Raw genomic sequence first — 25,873 nt, 5'->3', positions numbered from 1 at the left:
CTATGAATTTGCAGAAAAATGGAGTTCTGCCCCTGATGATTAAATCATTGCTTGTTTCTAAAGTAGAATGTATCCACAACATGGCTATTCTTTCCTATACTGTGATTAGTGGCTGAAAACACCTTCTGCCAGACTGCTTCTAGATCCAGCCACCCCCAACTCCAATAAGATGACTGTAATTGTCAAAATTTGCACTTCCATGCTTAGAGATGAATCAAGTTCAGTGATAGTTAGTTCAGTGTAAAAATTTTTAAACATAATTTTTATTGTTACCCTGACCTTCAGATACTAGCATTTTGTTTGGGGGTCTAGGTTTTAAGTTTCTTAGCATTCTCTTCTTAGTCCTTTCTATTTTTGCTTGTTTTTCTCAAATAAATCTTTGCTTACTTACATGTGTTTTTCCTGACAAACTTCCTTTCCTTAGTTGGATTCTGTGATTTTTTAATTCTGATTTGCCTGAATTACTATGACTCACAGTTCTTTCAACAATCATTCCCTGGTTTTCATTTTCCTTACTGGGCAATTACTATCGGGTTCTATTATTAAACGCAAGGATACTTCAGGCATTATTATTTTTCTTTTTAAGTGGGAAATATTTTAGACATATCAATTCTGACTCCTAGTCCTACACTTTTATTACTTTCCAAATTTCCTTAGAAAATGTTTTAGCTGATGGCCAATGATGAACATTTTTGCATGTGTCTGTTAGCCATTCATATGTCTTCTTTGGAGAAGTGTCTGTTCATGTCAGGGAAATTCAAATCAAAACCACATTGAGATACTGCCTTATACCAATTAGAATAGCAAAAATTGACAAGGCAAGAAATAACAAATGTTGGAGAGAATGTGGAGAAATAGGAACCCTCTTACACTTTTGGTTGGAATGCAAGTTGGTACAGCCACTATGGAAAACAGTATGGAAGTTCCTCGAACAGTTAAAAACAGAGCTACCCTATGACCCAACAATTGCACTACTGGGCATTTACCCCAAAGATACAGATGTAGTGAAAAGAAGGGGCACATGCACCCCAGTGTTTATAGCACCAATGTCCACAATAGCCAAACTGTGGAAGGAGCTGAGATGCCCTTCAACAGATGAATGGATAAAGAAGATGTGGTCCACATATACAATGGAATATTACTCAGCCATCAGAAAGGATGAATACCCACCATTTGCATCAACATGGATGGAACTGGAGGGCATTATGCTAAATGAGATAAGTGAAACAAATAAAATTATCATATGGTTTCACTTATATGTGGAACATACAGAATAGCACGGAGGACATCAGGAGAAAGAAGGGAAAAACGAAGGGAAGGAATCAGAGTGGGAGACGAATCATGGAGACTATACACTCTGGGAAAAACAGTGAGGGTTTCAGAGCGGAGGGTGGTGAGGGGATGGGTTAACAGATGATGAGTATTAAGGAGGGCACATATTGCAATGAGCACTGGGTGTTGTATGCAAACAATGAAACATGGAACAGTACATCAAAACCTAATGAAGTACCATAAGCTAACTAACATAACATAATTAAAAAATGTTTTAGCATATTCTTTTTTTTTAAAAGAATTCTTTAAAATTGATTTTGAGAGAGAGAGAGTGAGTGAAAGAGAGCCCAAGCAGAGGGAGAAGCAGACTCCCCGCTGAGCAGGGAACCTGATGCAGGTTCAATCCTAGGACCCCGGGATCATGACCCGAGCTGAAGGCAGTCACTTAACCAACTGAGCCACTCAGGTGCCCCAGAGAATGGCTAAAATTTTTAAGACTGATCACACTCCATGTGAAGGATATGCAGCAATTAGAATTTTCATACAATTCTTTAGGTACTGTCAATTGACACCATTGCTTTGGAACATTTTTGAGTAACGGATACTAAAGTTGACCCTATATATAGCATGTGTCCCAGAATATCCACTCTTAGTATAGACCCAATAATATACCCAGATATAGTCACCAAAATACATGTTTAAGAATGTTCATGGAAGAAATACTGGTAATGTCCAAAAACTGAGAAACAACCTAAATGTCCAGCAACAGCTTAATTAAAAATAGCTTCTGGTACATTTACACAATACAATAATATGCAACATGAAAATGAATGAAATACTATTATAACATAAAGGGATAATGAGTGTCACAAATATGATATTGAGAGACAGAAGCCAGATATTGAAAATCAAAAACTAATATAGGCGTTATAAAATCAGGATAATTTCTCTCTTTGAAGGAGAAGTTAGTGCTTTGGAAACAGACAAAGAGCAGCTTATAGGATGTTGGTAGTGCTCGATTTCCAGATCTGGGTGATGATTCACGGTTGTGTTGACTTTGCAGTAATTGATCAATATGTACACTTACAATTATGAATTTTTCTGTATTACATTTTACTTCTAAAATGTTTAAAGAAAACTCAAATCAATGTTGGATAATTTACTCATACTTAAATGTCTCGTTGCCACAAATCTTCAGATATAATTATTATTAATCACTGAATAAGGCATGGGGTTTTCCAGAAATATTTTCTTGATAAGTTTTAGTACTTGGAGTACTGTTATTCTTGCTAAGCCAGAGAAGTTAGGCTATTTACATCTGCATAGTTTAGAGTAATGAGGAGTTTCTAGAAATTCACTCTCTTGAACTGCAGAATTAAATTCACAGCCATTACGAATGAGTACAACTTCTCTATTCATACCTCATAAAACATCAACTAGAGCAGCCAATACATTTTTCTCTGAAGTACATCTTATGTTCCTCTGGCTGTCTAAGCAATTCAGTGGGTATTTATCGAGTACCTACCATATCTAAGTCACTCTACTCATCTTTCAGGAATTACATACACATACGAAGGCACAATGACTCTTAAGCAGTGTAGAGAAAACAAGAAACAAAATAGCCTTATTTCATACATGTAGTTTGTAAATAAGTTCCTTCCTGGTTTGGGGCAGATTTATAACACTGATGAAAGAGAAAGTGCATTTACATAGCAAGAATAAAAGAAGACACAACAATCACATACACATTAAAATTATGATGAACTATATTTTTGTTAACTAGTTCAATTACAATTAATGAATAATTGGTATTATGAGACATTAAAATAAATAATTCAATTTACTTAATGGACTTTGTCTTTAATGATCATGAGACAACTGACAGCTGGCCACATATCTAAAATCTTATTGCCAGTGTTTAAAAAAGTATCTATGCATATCTATGCAGTGTGTGTATTGAAATGATGTAACTAATAGCAATAAATGATTTAAATATTTTTAAATAGCTGCACTAATAATAGTACTTATACACCCTCAAGGGTGTGTTCTTCTTTACACTCTGTCCTGAGAGTTCTCACAAATCAATAAAACACTTTGTTATTTACACATAGCAAAGCCTCAGAGAAACATCTGCTTAATTAAACTTTTTCTTTTCTATGGAAACATTGTAGCCTTAAAACAGAAAGTTAAATAACAAAAGCGATATAGAAAAAACCCACAGCCAATATCATCCTCAATGGGGAAAAACTGAGAGCGCTTCCTCTATAGTCAGGATCAAGACAGGGATGTCCACTCTCACCACTGTTATTTAACGTAGTACCGGAAGACCTACCCTCAGCAATCAGACAACAAAAGGAAATAATCGGCATCCAAATCAGCAAAGAAGAAGTAAAACTTTCACTATTTGCAGATGACATGATACTGTGTATAGAAAACCAAAAACACTCCACCAAAAAATTGCTAGAACTAATACATAAATTCAGTAAAGTTGCAGGATACAAAACCAATGTACAAAAAATCTGTTGCATTTCTATTTACCAATAATGAAGCAGCAGAAAGAGATATCAAGGAACCAATCCCATTTACAATAGCACCCAAAACTATAAGATACCTAGTAATAAACCTAACCGAAGGAGTAAAAGATCCATACTCTGAAAACTATAGAACGCAGATGAAAAAAATTGAACATGACACAGAAAAATGGAAAAATATTCCATGCTCATGGATTGGAAGAACAAATATTGTTAAAATGTCTACACTACCTGAAGCAATGTACACATATAATGCAATCCCTATCAAAATAGCACCAACGGTTTTCACAGAACTTGAACAAACAAGCCTAAAATTTGTATGGAACCACAAAAGACCCCAAAGAGCAAAGCAATCTTGAAAAAGAAAAGGGAAGTTGGAGGCATCACAATTCCAGACTTCAAGTTATATTACAAAGCTGTCATGATCAAGACACTATGGCACTGGCAGAAAAACAGACACAGATCAATGGAACAGAATAGAAAACCCAGAAACGAACCCACAACTATATGGTCAGTTAATCTTCCACAAAGCAGGAAAAAAAATATCCAGTGGAAAAAAGAAAGTCTTTTCAACAAATGGTGTTGGGAAAACTGAACAGCAACATGCAAAAGAATGAAACTGGGGTACCTTCTTACACCATACACAAAAATTAACGGATTAAAGACCTGAATGTGAGACCTGAAAACATGAAAATCCAAGAGGAGTCAGAGGCAATAACCTCATTGACATCAGCCACAGCAACTTCTTCCTAGATAATGTCTCCTGAGGCAAGGGAATAAAAGAAAAGATGAAATATTGAGACTTCATCAAGATAAAAACCTTCTGCACAGCCAAAGAAACAATCGACAAAACTCAAAGGCAACCTTCAGAATGGGAGAAGGTATTTGCAAATGGAATATCTGAATAAGACTTAGTATCCAGGGGCGCCTGGGTGGCACAGCGGTTAAAGCGTCTGCCTTCGGCTCAGGGCGTGATCCCGGCGTTCCGGGTTCGAGCCCCACGTCAGGCTCCTCCTCTATGGGCCTGCTTCTTCCTCTCCCACTCCCCCTGCTTGTGTTCCCTCTCTCACTGGCTGTCTCTATCTCTGTCAAATAAATAAATAAAAAATCTTTAAAAAAAAAAAAAAAAAAAAGACTTAGTATCCAAAATCTCCAAAGAACTGATAAAACTCAACACCCAAATAGCAAATAACCCCCTGAAAAATGGGCATAACACATGAAAAGATGTGAAACATCACTGATCAGCAGGGAAATACAAATCAAAACTGCAATGAGATATCACCTCACACCTGTCAGAAGGGCTAAAATTAATGACACATGAATAATAATATTTTTGTATTCATTTTATTTATTTTTTTATTTAAATCAATTATATTTTATGTTATGGCCTCACTCCTAAATTTAAAACCTAAACCTCTGATAAAAATTAATAATTCTTACATTTTTTGACATTATACTATTTCAGAGGCAGTTTACACTAATTTTCTCATTTAAATATTACCATAATTTCTGGGGTGCCTGGGTGGCACAGCGGTTAAGCATCTGCCTTCGGCTCAGGGCGTGATCCCGGCATTATGGGATTGAGCCCCACATCAGGCTCTTCCGCTATGAGCCTGCTTCTTCCTCTCCCACTCCCCCTGCTTGTGTTCCCTCTCTCACTGGCTGTCTCTATCTCTGTCAAATAAATAAATAAAATCTTTATAAAAAAATAAAAATAAATAAATAAATTTTACTATAATTTCATTTAACAGATGAAGAAACCTGAGTTTCAGAGAGGTTATGCAACCAGTTAAAATAAAATGAAAAGTGAGGATTTAAATCAAGGATGGTCTGACCATAAAAATTGGGCCCTTATCTATTAAACTTAGATGCTATGTTCATTGCCACAACCAATTTTCTCAGGTGATCAACAGAAAAAGATTATGGATTAAAAAATTTTATCAAAGCAATTTTTAATTTATCCTCATAACCACCAAAGTATTATGTCCCTATTGTGTAAGTAATTTTAGAAAAATTAAGTAAGCATAAGTCCTTACCCAACTTTCTAACTTATAATATGGTAAGTGACCACAGCTCTAGACAGGATGCTAGTCTTCTGACATCGAAGTTATTGTGTTATTATCACAGCGCTAATTTAAAATTGGACTTGCCTTAGGCATGGCTTACCTGAAATTTTAGAAAAGATTATTTAAAATAACACTTAAAGGAACTATGAATATACTTCAGCTTTTGGTAAAGAAATGTCCAAGAGGCACAATTTGGGGACCCTCGTTGGAGTTAAGTCTAGTGGCTGTGGTCAGAAACTGGATGAACGAAGGTAGATCAGACTGAGGGCCCCCTCTCTCGGCAGCGTGTTCACAATGAAGCAGACGGAGTATGTAAGAGCATGGTTAGAATGGAATGGCACAGAAAGGACACTGCTGCTAGAAAGAGAGAGACTCACATATGAAAATGATTGCCAGGAAGAACGTGACAAATAGAAACTCTACAATTTCTTCTGTTTGCACAATTCACTCTTTTTTTCTATCTCAGTCATTATTAATACTCCAAACCCTGCATCTTCCTAGTGGAACAGTGTCATACCCTCAGTTCAACATTTTCCTGCTCTGTCAGATTATTGCATGGGTATTCACATTATTATTGTAAAATCAGGAGTTCTAAGTTGATGGTTGGTATGGTCTGAGCTTTGTGCTCTGCCAGTGTGCATACGAAGGTCATGCCAGCCAGGATCTGAGATGAAAGGAGCAGCACACTTTACAGTGTGACGAGTAATGTCAGAGCAATGACACTACATATGTAGTGGGTCAGAGGACAGTCCACAAAGTTGATTGGAAGCCAGAGATCTGTTCTCAGTGAACGTGAGAGCTGGAGATGTTCAGAGAGAATCGAGGTCAGAAAACTATCAGCATGTTAGCAGAGGTCCAAAATGGGTAATCCAGTGTCATAAGTGTCCCTCGGTGATGAAAGGACAGGTGTTGCCTTCTCAGGTGGGAAGCAGTGTCATTCAATTTGATTCATCCAAAGAAATTCTGTATTTTTCTACCTGGGAAAACTATACATTAGGGGGAATTGTTCATGTTTTATTTTGTTTTCTGGACACTTTCTTTAAACAAATAAGCAATTTTTCTATTCAAATTTCTAATCAATTCTATTTTGAGCCTGCAAAGAAGTTATTTAAAACTGATAGATATTACATATTGAAGTAGTTTCCTCAAAAATATGGCTGAATGATAAGGATCGTATTAAATGAATATGTAAATAGGTAAAATAAATATAATTTTTCAAAGCTACCTCAATAAACCACACTGATGAATACTCAGCTTTAAAACATTAAATAAATCAATGCCAAAAGTCTGTTGAGTACTTATAAAGGAAATGATTTTACAAGACAAAGGAATATCTATAACCCCATGGAGGCAAAATATAGATCTGGAAATCAAGCATTACCAACACTACCCTCCTTCATTGTTTTCACAAAGTCTATCTACTGCTTTTTCCCCTTAAAAACCTAGTCTCTGCGGACTCTTCTAGAGTTTTGTCTTTTCTTCCTTTTTTCATTAATTCTATACTTTTTGAATCATTTCAATTTCTTTCTTTCACTTCCTTCTTCCTCTCAACCTATAAACTTCATACTTTGTCCTTTAAAAATAAGCAAACAAACAAATTCCTGGACCTCTTATCTTCCTTACTTACTATCAAATTTCTTTTCCTACTTCCGAGTAAAAAATAGTCTATACCTAGTGTCAGCACATTTTTTCAGTGAAGAGCCAGAAATTAAATATTTTAGGCTTTGCAGTACACACATCGCCATCCCAACTATTCAAGCCTTATGTTGTAACACGAAAGCAACCATAGACAATGTCTAAATGAACAAACCTGGCTTTGTTCCATTAACACTTACTTAGAAAACTAGGTGGTAGCCTGGTTTGACACACAGGCCCTAGTTTGTCAATTCCTGGTCTATACACTCACCGAATTCACTTCTTCCTATCAGCTAATGTATCCTCAGATTTAACTGTGCTTTCTCACCATTTAAAATTATTTCTTCTGTGTAAACCAAATGAAGTATGTGTGGTCCTTTTAAAACCAGACCCTCCACTTGATTGTAGATTCCTGCCTTTGACTTTCTCAAAGACATCCATCCAATAATTCTCACTGACTCTGTGAAACCAACCCCCACTGACATGCCAGATCACCTTTACCAAGTTTTACTTTTTTCTATTTTCAATGTCTTTGAATAGAATTGAATTCTTCATGTAACATTAATTTTTCATCCCACTGCAGTCTGAATTTAGTCTTCATGTGTCCTTGAAAATATAATCCCTGGGGTCACTTTTCAGCTGCCATTTTTCAGATCTCAATTTAAATGCCATTTACTCAGAGAAGACTGTCTTAACTTTCAAATATAAATTAGGGAACTCCTGTTATTCTCTGTCCCCTCTCCTCAGTTTCCACTTAGCACTCATCATGATTTAGGGTAATACTTTTTTCTTTTATGATTTCCTTCCCCACTAGACTGTAATCTCCATAATGAAAAAGAGTGTCTGTTTTGTTCACCTGTGTTCACTGTGCATAGCACATAGTATATCTCCAGCTTATATTTACCAAAGGAGTAAATGTCAAATCCCAAGGATATTTTTAGGTCTTAATTTTCTGCTTCACTTGACACCTTTGCGCACTCCTCCTTTTTGAGACCCTCTACTTCCCTTGTTTATAACATATTGTAAAGTTTTATCTAACTAAATCTTACTTGTTGGCTACATTTGCTGCATTTTGGCCCACCACTTTTGTTTTTGTTTTATGGAATGTTATTCAAAGCCAGATGATTATTTATTCTATCATCTCCTTAAGTGATGTCAACTAAATCCATGCCACAATCCAATAATTATGTGTTCATATTTTGCAAATTTTAACTGCCCCCGCCCCCAGATCACCTCCATGGAACTCTCTTTCCCTTTCTGGAACCCCAAACTTAAACCACAAAAATCTGAATTAATGGCTTCCCTATAAATTTTCTTTCTTGTTTCATACTTTATATAATTTGTCAACACTGTGATCCATCAATTTCTTATCTAATAAACCTTTTTACTGTTGTCTGTCTTTCAATCCTCACATCTGTTTACAAGTTTTTGTGCTTTTACATCCTAGATATTACTCGGTCTCTTCATTACTTACAGTGAATATTCTAGTTTAGAATACCATCTTTTCTCACCTAAACTACCTCAACAATCTCCTGATTAGTCTTCCTACCTGCAATCTTTTCTGGAATGAAGTCTGATATAAGAGTTTCTGCTTTAATGCTCAATGGGTTAAATATTTACTCAACCATTAGCTGTGGATGGTGGATATTTTGCTCAATGTTTCTGAGTCTCAGTGCTCTCAAAATATGATTGGGTAAAATCTTACCTGCTTCATGGGTTAAGAATACAGGGGAAAAATTAGGGGCACCTGGGTGGCTCAGTTGTTAAGCGTGCGCCTTCAGCTCAGGGTGTGATCCCAGGGTCCTGGGATCGAGCCCCACATTGGGCTCCCTGCTCTGCTGGGAGCCTGCTTCTTCCACTCCCACTCCCCCTGCTTGTGTTCCCTCTCTCGCTGGCTCTCTTTCTGTGTCAAATAAATAAATAAAATCTTTAAAAAAAAATACATGGGAAAAATTATATGAAGTACCTTGTTCATAATAAGTAATTGATTATTATCTGTTAAGTGAATGATTTGAAGACATTTCCATCTATTGAATGCTTTCTGAAGAAATAGAAAACAATAAAAAATTTTAAATAATCTTATCTAAAATTTCAGGTAAGCCATGCCTAAGGCAAGTCTAATTTTAAATTAGCACTGTGGTAATAACATAATAACTTCAATGTCAGAAGACTAGCATCCTGTCTAGAGTTGGTCACTTACTATATTATAAGTTAAAAAGTTGGGTAAGGACTTATGCTTACCTAATTTTTCTAAAATTACCTACACAATAGGGACATAATACTTTGGTGGTTATGAGGATAAATTAAAAATTGCTTTGATAAAAATTTTTAATCCATAATCTTTTTCTGTTGATCACCTGAGAAAATTGGTTGTGGCAATGAACATAGCATCTAAGTTTAATAGGAGCCTAATTTTTATGGTCAGACCATCCTTGATTTAAATCCTCATTTTTCTTTTTATTTTAACTCATTAGATAACCTCCCTGAAACTCAGGTTCCTTCATCTGTTAAATGAAATCATGGTAAAATTTAAATGAGAAATTAGTGTGAACTGCTTCAGAAATGTCAAAAAATGTATGTAGTGTCAAAAAATATAAATATTATTAATTTTTATCAGAGTTTAGGTTTTTAAATTTGGAGTGAGGTCATAACCTAAAATACAAATTTTTAAGAGTTTATCTGAACAAAAATCAATTGCTTTCGGAAGTAGTTAGGAGCACTAGACCAACAGGAATCAGGGAGAGACTATCATAGTGAAAAGGTGGAAGAAAAGTTAGGAAATTATTGATTAAAGCCAGCTGGCTATTTGTGATTACTTGTTCTTAGGTTTCAATTTCATAATCTTGAGGCATTTTCAGGCTTAGATTGTGGTTCACTTAGAAGGCTGCCAAGACATTAGAGCTGCCTCAGTCTAATGGCCTCACTGTTCGACTAATTTAACGGAGTTTAAGTTACTTTCATGTCTTAATTATGTGTAAGCATGCTATAAGTTGGCAAGAGGGTTTGACATTGTTTTGTGAAAAAATAGCACATGGGAAATATGACTCACATTGACAATGCAAAATTTCGTTAAACGGAGTCCTATGCTCCTAGAAATAGCCAAAGTTACCAAAACAAATCAAAAACAAATAAAAAGAAATAACAATAATAAAAATAAATTAAAGAAAATAAAACCCTCCTTCATTCCAGGAATTGGCTTACTGAAAAGAACTTAGCTAAGATTTATGAATATTCTCCTCATTTATGTTTTGACGAGACCAGACAGAAACCCTCCAAATTCCCATTCTTTGCCTCATAAAAAACTATCTTAATTGCTGATCCCTACTTATTAACTGGGGAGGAAAGTGCCGTTAATAGACTTGAGGAAACTTTAATTAAACTCTTCTCTCCTTACTCCCAAGTCTTGAATTTTGGTCTACCCTCAGCATACAACTCCTCTTTAATGTCACCTCCAGAGAATCTGCAGACCACAAGGACAGATTCCCTGAAGAATTGTCCTCCAATCATGCCACCCACTCCCTAGACCCCATTCTTTCTAACCTTACTGGCCCTTCCCTGTAACAATCCTTTTTCTCCTGTCTTTTGAGATTCTTACCAATCTCTCCATTTCAGTAATTCCCCCCATTCTACCGTCTTTTTCCCTTATTGCAATAATCCTTTGAAGTCTTTTTTTGCCAAAATCCAGATCTAATTTTACTTAACATCTCAGTTTTAAATTATTGAATTTTGTTGACGTATACATTTTGCTTCAGAGAAGGGATGCTTCTATGTTCTATTTTCTCTACTGTAAGGGATATAATTTCTGAGGTCTAACAAAGAACCGGCTGGTGAAACACTGATTGATGCACTTACAGTTGCTTTCTCTTTCTTTACCTATGCCTTTAAAACACTGCTTTTTAATTAAACTTTAAGAAAAATCTTAAAAATGAACTTGAATTTCCTAAAGATCAATTAAGGACTAAGCAATACGCTTTTCTGTAACACTAAATTCCTTAACTTGAATGTACCTATTAATTATACTATAAAAACTTTACTACATGTATGAGTACATAATCTAGAAGGATGAATGCCCCATAGACTATTTTAATGTTCCACTTTCAATAACCATTTTCTTCCAAGTCAAATTTAAAATTGTCCTTTCCTTCAAGGTCATCCCATTATTCCACAGGAGGGTACATTATCTGAAAGTTCCTCCTGCTCTCTTTCTCCTACACTTGACACCATTAATTTCTACATGTTATTTAGCGGTGTGGCAGAGCAGAAAGGGCTTTTGATGTGGGATCATGTAAGCTCGGGTTTGAGTACAGGCTCTGCCATTCATTTTCAGTTTGAACTTGGGCAAACAATATAGCCTGTCTATTTATAAAATGGGGATGATAAATTTTTCTTGAAAGATTGGTGAGAGATTGCTAAAATAAAGATGCAGGACTTTGCAAAAAATGATTCATCCTTAATATACAATGATCCCTATTTCTTCCCTGGAGTGACCTGCCAACAACTTTATAGAATCACTCGGGAAGTGCTTGGTTCATGAAGTCTGGATAGAAAGTCATAGATATTGTTAAAATGTAGAATAGCAAATACAGTTCTTACTGCTTTCTGTGAGAGAGCAGTTAGTTAGTTCTCCATTTTCCTCTAGGACACAGAATTATTAGCTTAAATGTGGAAAAATATTCCAACTTACTTTCCACATAGTCCTTCCTACCACCATTATTTTTTCCCTCTGTATTCTTTAAAAATATTTAATGTAAGGAGTTCATTTCATTTTTCACTGTCTACATCATGTAGACCTCTGCTAATTATTGGAGTCAGCAAAATTAGTACTGCTATGTAAAAAGAAAAAGAAAGCAACAGGCATTGCAACAAACTAGATAACATGCTTCTCACGTATTACAAGTTCTCTCCATGATTCCTCACTCTTCTTTTTGTTTGGTGCTCTTCAAATTTGTTTCGTTTCTGTTTTTTCAGATTATGTGCATCTATAATAATTAGAAGTACATGATCATTGTATGGTGACATGGTAGCTACACTTGTGGTGAGCACAGCATATGTATAAACTGGTTGAATCACTCTGTTATACATCTTAAACTAATGTAACATGTGTGGCAACTAGAGTTCAATAAAAAGTTAAAGAACTCTCAAAAATAAACATCCCTATAGATAAAAATGAAGTACATGATCATTAAATGATATGGGATGATAATAAATGTCATGTACTAGGCATTTAAAACAAAGTTTGAAATGTGAAGTGACTTTCATTCATTCATTCACTCAACATTTACCATTTTCCAGACTATATATATATGTATCTCCATTGATGGATGAATGGATACAGAAATATATATATATATATATATTTACCTTTTTAACTAAAATTTTTAAATAACATTATATATATGTAAGGTGTACAATATGATTTTATATAGTGAAATTATTACAGTCCAGCTAATCAACAATACATCTCTTCAGAGTTGTCATTTGGTGTGTGTGTGTGTGTATAGTGAAAGCATCAATTTACTTTCGTAGCAAATTTCCAATGTTCAATACAGTATTATTAACTATAGTCATTATGCTGTACATTAAAGCTCTAAAACTGCTCATCCATATATAACTGCAATTTTGTACCGATTGACCAGTCTCTCCCATTTCTCCCACCTCATTGCCCCTGGTAACCACCATTCTACTCTCTGCTTTTATGTATTTGACTTTTTTTATTCCACATATGAGATCATACAGTATTTTTCCTTCTGTATCTGGCTTATTTTACTTATCATAATATCCTCCAGGTTCATCAGATTGTTTCAAATGGCATGATCCTTTATAAGGCTGAAAAATGCTCTCTCCACATATTCTATATGTCTATATTCTATATACCAAGATTCCATATATACATACTTCTGTATCCGTTCATTCATCAATGGACACAAGTTGTTTCCATATCTTGCCTATTGTGAATAATGCTATAATTCATTATCTTCATGGGAAAGTAGATATCTCTTTGAGGTACGGATTTTATTTCCTTTTGTGATGCATCCAGAAGAGTGGTTGCTGAATCACATGGTAGTTCTATTTTTAATTTTTTGAGGAATTTTCATACTATTTCCATAATAGCTATACCAATTTACATTCCCACTAACGGTGTATAAGGGTTCTCTTTTCTCCACATCCTCATCAACACTTATCTTTAAAACTCCACTTTTATCTTTTTGATAATAGCCATCCTAACAGATTTGAAGTGATATCTCATTGTGGTTTTGATTTGCATTTCTCAAATGATGAACAGTGTTGAGCACCTTTTCATATACCTATTGGCTTTTTGCATGTCTTTGTAAAAATATTTAAGTTCTCTGCCCACTTTTCAATTGAGTTGTCTGGCTGTCAAGTTCTATGAGTTTCTTATTTATTTTGGATATTAATCCCTTATCAGAAATACAGTTTGCTAATATCTAACCTTTTCATTTTGTTGATGGTTTTCTTTGCTGTGCAGAAGCTTTTCAGTTTGATGTAGTCCCACTTGTTTATTTTTGCTTTTGTTCCCTGAGCTATTAGAAGAATGCCCAACAGTGCTCCAAAGTGATTGTTCCATCATATACTTTCATCAGTAATGTGAAAATTCCAGTAGCTTCACAAACTCATTAAGAATAGGAATTGTCAGTCTCTAACAGCAACCATTCTGGTGGGTGGATAGTGATATCATTGTATGTTTTAATATGAACTGTGACTTCAATATGAACTGTGAAAATGTTTAACATTTTTTCAAGTACCTAGAAGTCATTTTAATATCCTTTTTTTGTGAAATGTCTGTCATGGACTTTATATATGTTTTTATTCCTATTTCCGTTTTGTTTTAAAATATTGATTAATAGGAGTCCTTTATATATTATGAATATGAGAACTTTTTAGTTAATATGTGTTCGAATTATGTTCCATTCTGTTGCTTGCTTTTGCATTCTTCTGATTAAAGAAAATTTTTTATTCTAATGTAACCTAATCTATCAGTCTTTTACAGGTATTTGTATATATATGTGTTTGTGTTTGTACTGCTCCAGAAATGCTTGCTTACCCAAGTTTATGAAATACATCCTCTGACACTTCCAGAATCTGTATTTCTCCATCTTTACAATGTTTATAAACTTTGAATCTGTAATTGATTTGTGTATGTTGTAGAGTAAATGTCAAATATCATTTTTGCTACATGTAATACTTATTGAAATTTATTAGATGACCATTTCCTCACTATTCTACTGCATCATTTTAGTCAAGAATCATGTCTTCATATGTATCAGTTTGTTTCTGAACACTCTATTCTCTGCCAGTAATCTATTTCTCTATTGTACTACCCATAAAACAGTACTTTAATTAGTATGGCTTCCTAATAAATACTTGTATTTAAAAGAGTAAAGTAATTCCACCCCCTTCTTATTTCTCTTTAAGACTGTCTTAGCTGTTCTTTCCTCCTTGAATTACCATACAAATTTCAGCATGAGCTTGCCAATATCGTAACAACAGGAAAAAAAATCTTGAAATTTTGTTTGGAGTTGCACGGAATCATTTATTTGGGGATAGTGCTAGCTCCCTAATACTGAACCTGTAAATCCATAAATATGGTATATTTTCACGTTTATTTAGGTTTTTCTCATCATTTAATGGCACTTTATATTTTTCTGAGTAGATTTATTTCTATTATCTGATGTTTTTAATGTTATTTTAAATGTTTTTATTTTCCTATTTTATTTTCTAATTGTTTTCAATCTATGGAAATTTTTGTACAATGACTTTGTATCCAGCAATTCTCATAAATTCACTAACAAAAGTTGTAATAATGTATTTGTAGATTTTTCTAGATTTCCTGCTTTCACAATCATGTAATTTGAGAATATAGCTTTATCTTTTCCATTTCCTATACACTCTTCTTCCTTTACCTGAGTCCAGAACATCCGGGAAACTGTTGAATAGCAGAGATAAATAAGCATTCTTATCTAATTTCTGATCTCCAAGAGTGAATTCTAACATGTCGCCACTAAGTTTGTTGTTTTCTGGTTTTCTTTTTCTTTTTATTTTCCATAGGTATCTTTATTAAATTTGGCAAATTCTTTTCTATTTCTAATTTGATGTGTTTTTATCAGGAACAAGAGTGGAATGTTATTGCTTCATACTATTTGTTTTGCTGTCTATGTCTTCTTCAGTTTTGAAAAGTGATTAGTCACTGTTATGGAGTATAAAATATACCTATATAACAACTCTCTTTAGGATTCTATTTTAATGCTGGCAAATGCCCATGTCTATAATTCAGAGTAAATTTTTTAGGTTGCATGAATGGAACTGCCCATTTAAAAAAATCGGTTTATGAATTAATTCATTTATAGTATTTTAATAATACATTTCTCAAGAAAACTTTTCGTATTGTGGTGGAATGAAGTGATAATGTGAACTTTCCTGTGTATATTAGTTATCAAAACAGCTATGTGACTTTTCTTTTTTTTTAAGATTTTATTTATTTATTTGACAGAGAGAGGGAGAGAGAAGAGAGCACCAGCAAGGAGAGCAGCAGGCAGAGGGAGAAGGAGAATCAGGCTCCCCGCTGAGCAGGGAGCCCAACGCAGAGCTCTATCCCAGGATCCCAGCATCATCATCTGAGCCCAAGGCAGCTGCTTAACTGACCGAGCCACCCAGGTGCCCCAGCTATGTGACTTTTCATGGTCCTTCTGCCCAAATGCAACGTTCAGCCACTTTGCTCTCACATCTGACTCTATCCTCCACAAAGCTGACACTCCTTCCCTCCTCTGCTTTAGAGTCTTCTTAACAATGCTTTTTCCTGGCCTATTACATTTTTCTTAATCATTTTGTTCATTTTTTTCTCTTTCTCCCACAAAAATCTAAGATCCAAGAGAGTATGTTTGTCTATTTTATCAGTGTGGTCTCTGACATTCAAAAAAATGTTTATAATAGCAAGAGGGAAAACTAGAACAGCATCAAGATTTCTAGTCTCAGTAGTGTAGGATTCCTAGGATAACTAACTTTGGTTAAAGGATACAGGGAAATGTTTCTTTTCTCATCAGTGGTAATAGTAAGATAACTTGGAGGGATTTAACATGTAGAATGAACTGATAGTATGGTGTTTTAGACTCTACTACGATACTATAATTAATAATTTGTATTATTTTTCATAATCATTACCTTATTTTGTCATAACAATTGATCAATTAGGCAAAGTAACTGTTAACTTTGTTTGCAATCTACCCTGTTACTACTCTGTTGGGCAGTATTATTAATTCTATTTTAAAACAAACTCTAGTTTAGAGAGATTACAAAAGATACACAAATGAACCACATTTCAAATAATGGTAACTGTTATTGTTATTTAAGAACATAAATTTAACTACAGTTGAATACTGATGTAACTTGTAACACAGCTGATACTTTAATCACACTGATGGGCTATTTCATTTTATTTTATTTATTTATTTTTTGATGAGTTCTTTAAAAAAAAAAAACATGATTTCCCAGCATCTACATCAAATGATTTTGATATTAAAAGTCTGGAATGGGGTCCATTTACCTATAATTTTCAACAGGTTGCCTAAGTGATCCTATGAATAACCTTATTTGGAAGCAGGAACACATTTGGTGGTATTTCCAATACTTGGCTTAGGCTAATTAGAGAGAAAATTATTTTAGTGGTGCAACTGAGATAAGACAACAGGAAATAGTGAAAAGATGGCCATGACAGAACAAGAAGCTATAGATGATAGAACTCAATAGAATGTGATGTTTACTTTATTGAGTTATTCAGGGTATAACGAAATAAGGAATTCCACTTTACACAATCATGGAGGAGCCAGAAAAGTAAAGATCTGAAAAAGGGGGTTAGAAAGATCAAAGGGAAGTCCATAACAAGCCCTGGCCTGGGTGATAGAGTGAGGGTTTCCAGGAAAATCTGGCAACTAGGTACATCTCCCTGCTAGAGAAGAATCGTGATGGCGACATGGGACACATGTCTGTGGCAAGATGCCGTGGCTACCCCTTCCGGAGTTGATGAGGATCCGACTCCTGTCTCGCATAAAGTCCCTGTCCAAATGTGCTTGTTAATACACTTCAAAAAAAACAGTGAAGAAATAGTGACGCTAAGAAAGTAGGCAACATAACAGGAAAAACAAGGTAAGATAAATGTACTCCTAGTGAAATAAATTTATATAAATTTGCTGGATGGAGCATTATTAGTGAAAATTTCCCCTCAAGATTAACATTTCTCGTTTCTCCTGCCTGTTCCTGTGTGAAGAATGCAACATGATTGTGTCTTCACTCCTGGCTAATGTAGCAGGTTTCTGTTATGTTTCTAAAGATGATTATTATTTCTAGTGTATTCTATTCTTTCAATTATCTCTATTTTAATTTTATTGATCATGGGTTTGTGTTTGTCTCTTATGGCTAATGACTTCCTGAGTCTGGGGAAAAAACAAAACAAAACAAAAAACAACAGCAGTTTTGAGCCAAGGGTGATAAATCAGCAGGGTCAGCAATTACAAAGGGGAGCTCTTCCTGATGCACGGAAGAGCAAGATCTGAACCCCACCAGCACGTCTGTACTTTATTTCCTCTAATCAACAACCTTCTGAGTAAAATGACTGCTGCTTTATTTTTATCTCCCGAATACTGAGTATTTTCACATTTGTCCAATATTACATATTTTCTTTTTTTAATAGAGTTTTTAAAATTTTTTTAAAGATTTTATTTATTTTTCAGAGAGAGAAAGAAAGCAAGAGACAGCACAAGCAGAGTGAGCAGCAGGCAGAAGGAGAAGCAGGCTCCTTGCTGAGCAAGGAGCCCGATGTGGGACCAGGGTCCAGGGATCATGACCTGAGTCAAAGGCAGACGCTTAACCGACTGAGCCACCAAGCATCCCTAATATCGCATATTTTCACTTTTGTCCAACTCTGTTTACAAATGAGAACCTGGGGAACATAAATGCCAATAACTTAATGGACGTTAGAACAGTCCAGCATATATAGTAAGGAAAGTTAGATTTAGGCAATGATATGTAGGGTAATGGGGCAAAATTTTAAGGAATGAGAATACTAAATTAAATGAAGTTGTTCCAAATTAGGGGATGGGTTGAGAATAAACTTAATGCATTTTTTTCTTTTTATTCTTTTTTTTTAAAGATTTTATTTATTTATTTGACAGAGATAGAGACAGCCAGTGAGAGAGGGAACACAAGGAGCAGGAGTGGGAGAGGAAGAAGCAGGCTCATAGCGGAGGAGCCTGACGGGGGCTCGATCCCATAATGCCAGGATCATGCCCTGAGCCGAAGGCAGACGCTTAACCTCTGTGCCACCCAGCCGCCCCAATGCATTTTTTTTTCTAACTCTCTATCTCCAATCTTACACCCTGTTTAGTACTTATTCAGGATATTTAATAAGAATGGAAATAATTGCAAAGCTAGAAAGTAATAGCAATATTTAAGCTTGCTATTATCTATATAGTCTTGTATTATACTGGGATGACAAAATTTTCTCCCATGATCTGCTGGTGTTACATAATTAAAAAATGCTTTCCTATTACTTTTCCATCTTTCCTATACCACATCTTCTCTCCTAGTACACAATTGAGCAGTTCTCTGACTTTTATCATGAGACATGACCCAATTTCCACTTTTTGTGACATTCCCATTTATTTTCTTCTCTGTGTTACTCTGAATGTAGTCAATTTTATATCTCCCTAGTGCATCTATGCTTTTCATTCAGTTATAAAAAAGTTTGTTTTTTTTTAACATCAGTGATTTTTAATTTAAAGAGTATAAATTGTCTTTCACACATTGTCTTTCACATTTCCTTCTTATGTATTAAGTTTTTGGATATCTATTTTGCTCATATGAATTTTAATTATAGTATTAATTATATTTTTCAGAAACTGCTTTTTTAATGTAATATTTCCAAGTTTCCATTCATGCTTACTTATTCAACTATTTGTTCTGACTTGCCTCAAGGACATTTTTTCTCTGTATTATGTAATCTAACAAAGGCATGAAAGTTGAAATATAGGAGCTGATGTAGAAATCAAGCAATGAAAATTAGGACTGATAACAGATATAAGTTCAAAAGTTGCTATCAGATATTAGACAAAATCCAGGAATTAATATCAGTCTATATTCCTTGAGTATTCTTAAGATATATAGGCCATAGAAAACTAGGATAAAACTATTCAGAAACACTGGCTTTTTAAATCAATTTATTTTCTAGTAATAGAAAATGCTATGTAATGATCAGAATTCATTAGTAAGATCAAGCTTGAAAGTGAATCATATATGAATATGTGATTATCCAAGAATCTACATGCTGGTCTGTGGTATCATATGTGTCTCCTTTTCTCATTAGAACAAAAGCTCTTTTGCATGGAGAGCTTGTGTCATATATTAATCTGTCACCTCTCCAAGAAGCAATCACAAGGATTTGAAGTAATTATTGTTTAATTACAAATAAATAAATAAATTTACATAATAGAAAAAATACCTCAAATGCCACAAAAAGAACAAAGCCAAGTTTAGAACATTGGAAAAATGAATAGAATCCAAAATGATGCCTTTCACAGTCAAAGCAGTTACTAATGCTTCAAAGTTCCTATCTTAATTTTTATCAAGCTTTTCAATATGTTCCCATACACGTCTTTGATTTTATGGCCATACATCTATTTTCTTTCATGCTTTGTGCTTCCAAATGAAGATGAAAAATCAATTACTCCTGAATTGAAAAGACTGAATCCAGTTGAAATGTGATTCTCATATTAAGTTTGTAACCCTTAATGTAATTCGAAGAAGTGATCAAATTTAATGTCTATGTGTTTTATGGAAAATTAAGATGAGTCATGCTAACACTGAGTTATTGACGTGATGTTTCATCTTAAGCACATTAAGAAGGAAATTCTTACCATAAGCCTGCCACTGTTAATCTGTATTAATAAAACGCTGCCATTCTTTAAAACATGGATATACCCTAACACTATTAAAGACTAGTATGGGCGGTTGTGGTTAAAAGTGTTAGAGGAGTTCAGAGAGGAAAGAGATAAAGGTCATTTAGACAAGACTTTCTCAAAGGGATAAAACAATCTGGCTACAGAAATATTTGAATACAAAATTCCCACTGCAGAATCTTAATTGTTGCGAATATAGCTCTTTTACTTATTTACATTTTCTCATAAATACCATAATCTTAAAGGATGTTCCCTCTGAAAACAATTATAAAAATAATTTCTTAAAATATCATTCTTGAAGAGTTTTCTAGACATACTGTTTCGTTCGGTTTATTTGTAATGTTCCCGGAACTATTAGCTTGTAGGCAAAAGTTCAATTATCTAGAAATATCTATGTGTAAATTTTAAAAGTGCCCATTCATTCATTTCTTCATTTATTCTTTTAACTACTAGCTTTTGACCCTCTATTGTGTGTCAGGCACTGTTCTAGGAACCAAGGAAAAAAGGGATATCTTTTCCTATAAATCCTGGAGTCTATGAAAAGATAGAACATACGCAAAATAAGTAAGTAAAATACAGAACAGTTTCTTAACCTTGGCGTTTTTGATATTGGACCAGATAATTCTTTGCTGTGGGGGTCTATCTGTGTACTGTAGGACTTTTTAGCAGCAGCATCCCTGGTTTTACGTGCTAGTTGCCAGTATCTCTTCTTCCCTAGTCATGGAAACCAAAAATGTTGCCAGGTATTATCAAAGTCCCCTAAGGAACAAAATATCTTCTGCCTGAAAACCACACGTATAGCGTATATAAGAAGCGAAGTGCTTTGGAGAACAATGAAACTGCACAGCTGGTTTTCCTTGACACAGTTATTAAGAATCAGAGCCTTCTTCCATTCGTGGCTCAACTCAGAGCTCATCTTCTACTTGAGAATCTAGAAGAAAGGTTGTTGGAAAACAGCCCCTAACTGAGCAGCCGCTTCCAAAAGAACACCATGGAATGAAAGGATGAATTTTTTTTTATGGTAAATTAGTTGTCCTTCCCTTAACTGACGAAGGCAGGAACCACTTGGGAGGACTAATGTAGTATCCAGAAAATATGTTAAAAATGTTTAATGTTGGGCTATTCCATTGTCTCCCAATTTTGCATTTCTCATACTCTGAAACACTTTCTACTGGGCTTCCTCCTTTTTCTATTTTTTCTCTCTTTCATTTACTAATAATTTCTAAAACAATGACATAATCTTTGAATAATTTGTCTAGTTGTCTGTAATGATTAATCTTCTTTCTCTATTGATGCCTCTCAGAAATGAGGAAGAGATTTGTAAGGCATAGTGCCGCGGTGAATGATAGAGTGTGTGATGAGACTGCAGTACACAAGCATCAAATTCAAAGCCCTCTTCCTGTTATTAAACACGTTGCTTCTTGAAATTGATTGGCTTTAGATCATCATCTCTGTAAGACAGAAGTCTTACTAAGATATCAATGTATTTCATAGCTGATCAATGATGTAAAAATAAATAAACAAATAAAGCATACATACTTAAATACATAATTATATATATTCATGAAAATTAAAGTATAGGAAGGAATCTTCTATTGACAATTACAGCTTTTGCTTTTATTATTTCTTTTTTAAAATAGGTAATATTTTTATTATTACTGTGGAAGGATTTAAACAATTCTTCCTTTCATACTACATGGCGATCACCTGAATATGAAACATCTAATGTAGTATTGACTGATAACCACCATGATAGCAGGGATTAATTAAAATGGCCAAGTTACCAAGTAATGGGGATAAGTAAGTAGTAAATTGGTTCTTTTCTTTTTTTTTTAAATTGGTTATTTTCTAATATGTTTTCCTCACTCTGCTTTTTCACAAATATGTCAAATTTTCATGTTTTACTAAGTACCATGAAAGTGTTTAGGTCCATAATTAATAAGCAATACAGAATAGTTTCATTTAGGTATGGATACTCAAAAAACTATCCACCTTCAAAAGTACATTTTAAGAAACAATAAATGAAAGAGGCCTATTACACTCAATTCTCTAAAATTAACATTAAACCCATAAAAGCAGGGAACGCATATGTGGACTTTTTAATGTTCTGTTTATTCTTTGTCATCACAACCTATTCAACACACACGAAATGAAAACGAACTGCTATCGAGTTGCACAGCAGTATGGGAATATGTCCCTCTCAACGTGCTATAGGAAACAGACCTGAAAAATTCTCATTTGACCCACTGTAAGAAATATTATTGAGGATGATGTTAATTATACTATGGAGTGAATTTTATGGGTACTCACCAGTAAAAAATGTCTGATAGAAAGTCTCTAAAATAATTGTCCCATTGATAATTTAAGCATTAGATATTTTGCAATTAACCTGAATTATTTTCACTGATGGAATTCATGGAATGATAAAAACAAAATGTGTGTCCTAACCATCGCCTATACATAGATTTGTATTGCTTCGTATTATCTTCATTGCTAATGACATGATAGGCCCTACTCTAATATTATTTATCTTTATTATTTCAATTTATATTCTATTACATTCTATGTATCTCTATACTCAGCCCTACAACTTTTTGAACCAAGAATATATATAAATAATACAAATAAACTCTTCTAAAAGCCTAAGACATAAACATGTATATGTTTATATGGATAAGAAAACATTTTTTTTATTCTGCACATAGGGTTTAACTAAATATTTATCTATCACTTGAAATTTAAACTGTTTATATAAAGAATCATTGACTAAAACAATACCAACAAGAGCAATAAAAACAAGTATTCCCTAAATTTCTACAGAATCATATGTCCCAACTTGGCAACTCACTACCAGATTGACAGGACTCATAAATTTTTCCTGTAGCCACCATCTTTCTTCACATTGCTCCAGTATGGGGCTCTTCAATTTTCACCTTATTAGATTCCACCCTGTGTGATGCTGCCTGATATTTCCTTTTAAAATGACTCTTTAAAAAAAATTATTATAAAAGCAAAGCATATTTGAACCAGAAAATCTAAAAAAATATAAACACAAGAATTCCTTACATGTGTTTATTAACATTTCCAAACTCTTTTCTATGAACATCTGTGCTATGACTAGGTAGAAATACATAGATTTCGTAGAAATTATAGAATCATTACAGCCATATTTTGTAATTCCCTCTTTTCATTCACTATCCTTTTTCAACCTCATTAAGCACCCTCTCTCATATCTTTTTAATGACCGCAAATCAATCTACCTAATGGACTTACCATTACATGTTTAGGAACTTCCCTTATTAGGTGAGTTAAATAATTCAGCAATATAAACTATGTTTTGACTACAGTGAACAGTGTAAATTTTGAGCAGATGAGTTCCAAAGGATAAGTTCTTTGAAGCAGAATTGCTGAGGCAAAAACCAAGCCAAACCCCAAATTTTGACATAGGATGTCAAATAGTTTCAAAAGCTGCAAAAAAATTTTACTACATTTGCACCAGATTGTTCTTGTTACGCTGACATAGTTATCATATCGCCACCAGCTTCAGGATAATTACTGATTATATGAAGTCAAATCTAGACTCTTTAACTTGCCATTAGAAAAGATTTTGTGCAGACTCGTTTTGTACAGATTTCTCATTTTATCCTAAGTGTTTAAAGCAGGAAAGCTAATTTTTATGGATAGCTTCCTTTTTGTTTGTGTTCTGCCCATTCATTCACTTTGTTACTCCACTCGTACCTCACAAATACTACCAAATAAAATTACGTATTTACATGAAGCTTCATCTTGAATATAACCCACGATCAATTTTAAATGGAAAATATATCAAACCTTATAAAGGAAAGGGGTATGACCTCCAATTTTATAAAACCTATCTTGATTATGATATAGACCTAGAAAAACTATATTATTAATAATTACTATAAGAATTATAATAGAAGTTATATTTAGTGGGTGCTTAGTATATGGTAGGCACTGTACAAAGTGGTTAGCAAAGACCAACTCGAAACTTCTCCAGGTAAGGCATCCATTGACTGATTGTTTTTTATGTACTTATTTATTCAATGATGTTTATTCGACACTTACTATATGCAAGGCTATGTTTAGGTCTGGACTGCAGTATTGCATAAAACAAAGTACCTCTCACATAGATTTTGTATTCTAGAGAAGATACACTCTAGGCAAAGAAACGAAGGTTTAGGATGGTTTGATAACATTTAATGGTGAAGGTCTATTGCATTCTTTATACATTTGCTTGAAAAGTTGCCCTCACACATCTATTTTCAGCTGGTGTTCCGGGAGTTTGAACACCTGAATATCACTTTCATCCACATAGCCACTTCAGAATTATGTTACAAAATTATTCTTAGCTCTTTCTCCTTTTGAAGAATAATAATTTGTCAAAATGATATGAACAGAACTGTATGCATGCACATTTATTTTCCATGTATATATGGGAATCAGTTTTCATCTCAGTATTACTGTAAAGGGATGTGAATACAGGATTTTAGTACTCAAGCTATGAGTTATTTTTTTCTGAGTGTAAAAGAATTCATACACTTGAGAGAAACCACTTGTCTTTTGACTCAAGATTGCTGAAGGCTCTCCTCCCCCTCATTTTTATGCTCATTATCTTTTTTCTTTCTTTAAAAAACAACCCAAACCCTAACCTTCATATGGTAAAAATGAAAACGCTCAAATAAAAAATGCAATGTTTATTTTTGAGAATTGATAAGTTTCTTTTAAAATACCATCTCTCATTTCAATTATCTCTATTAATCATTTCTGTTGACTACCTTACAATTAAAGTTTTTTTTTAAAGGATTTTATTTATTCAACACACACAGAGAGAGTACAAGCAGGGGGAGCGGCAGAAAGAGGTAGAGGGAGAAGCAGGCTCCCCACTGAGCAGGGAGCCCCATGTGGGGCTCCATCCCAGGAGCCTGGGATCATGACCTGAGCCGAAGGCAGACGCCCAACCAACTGAGCCACCCAGGCACCCCTCCAATTAAAGTTTTGAACTCCATTTCTGTGAAGGAAATAAAAATTGTTTTAATTTTTTTTTTGCAATATATTTAAAATCAGGCAGCATCAACTAGGCTGATAGCATCACTAGAATCATAAGGCAGGAACAGTGTCTACACATTCTTTTTTGACTCTACAGTTTCTAGCACAGTATCTGACTACATGAAACATCTTAAAGTTACTTTCCAGGAAATCAGGTCTTCTTTGTATTTTGCTTTGTGTCATTTGTATGCTTATCTAACATAAGAACTGGAAACTAGGGGCACCTGGGTGGATCAGTCAGTTAAGTGTCTGCCTTCAGCTCAGGTCACAATACCAGGGTCCTGGGATCGAGCCCGGAATCAGGCTCCCTGCTCAGCAAGGAGCCTGCTTCTCCCTC

The sequence above is a fragment of the Ursus arctos genome, unplaced genomic scaffold, assembly GCF_023065955.2.
Source record: "Ursus arctos isolate Adak ecotype North America unplaced genomic scaffold, UrsArc2.0 scaffold_9, whole genome shotgun sequence".
NCBI lineage: Eukaryota > Metazoa > Chordata > Mammalia > Carnivora > Ursidae > Ursus > Ursus arctos.
This window is presented reverse-complemented; position numbering follows the sequence as displayed.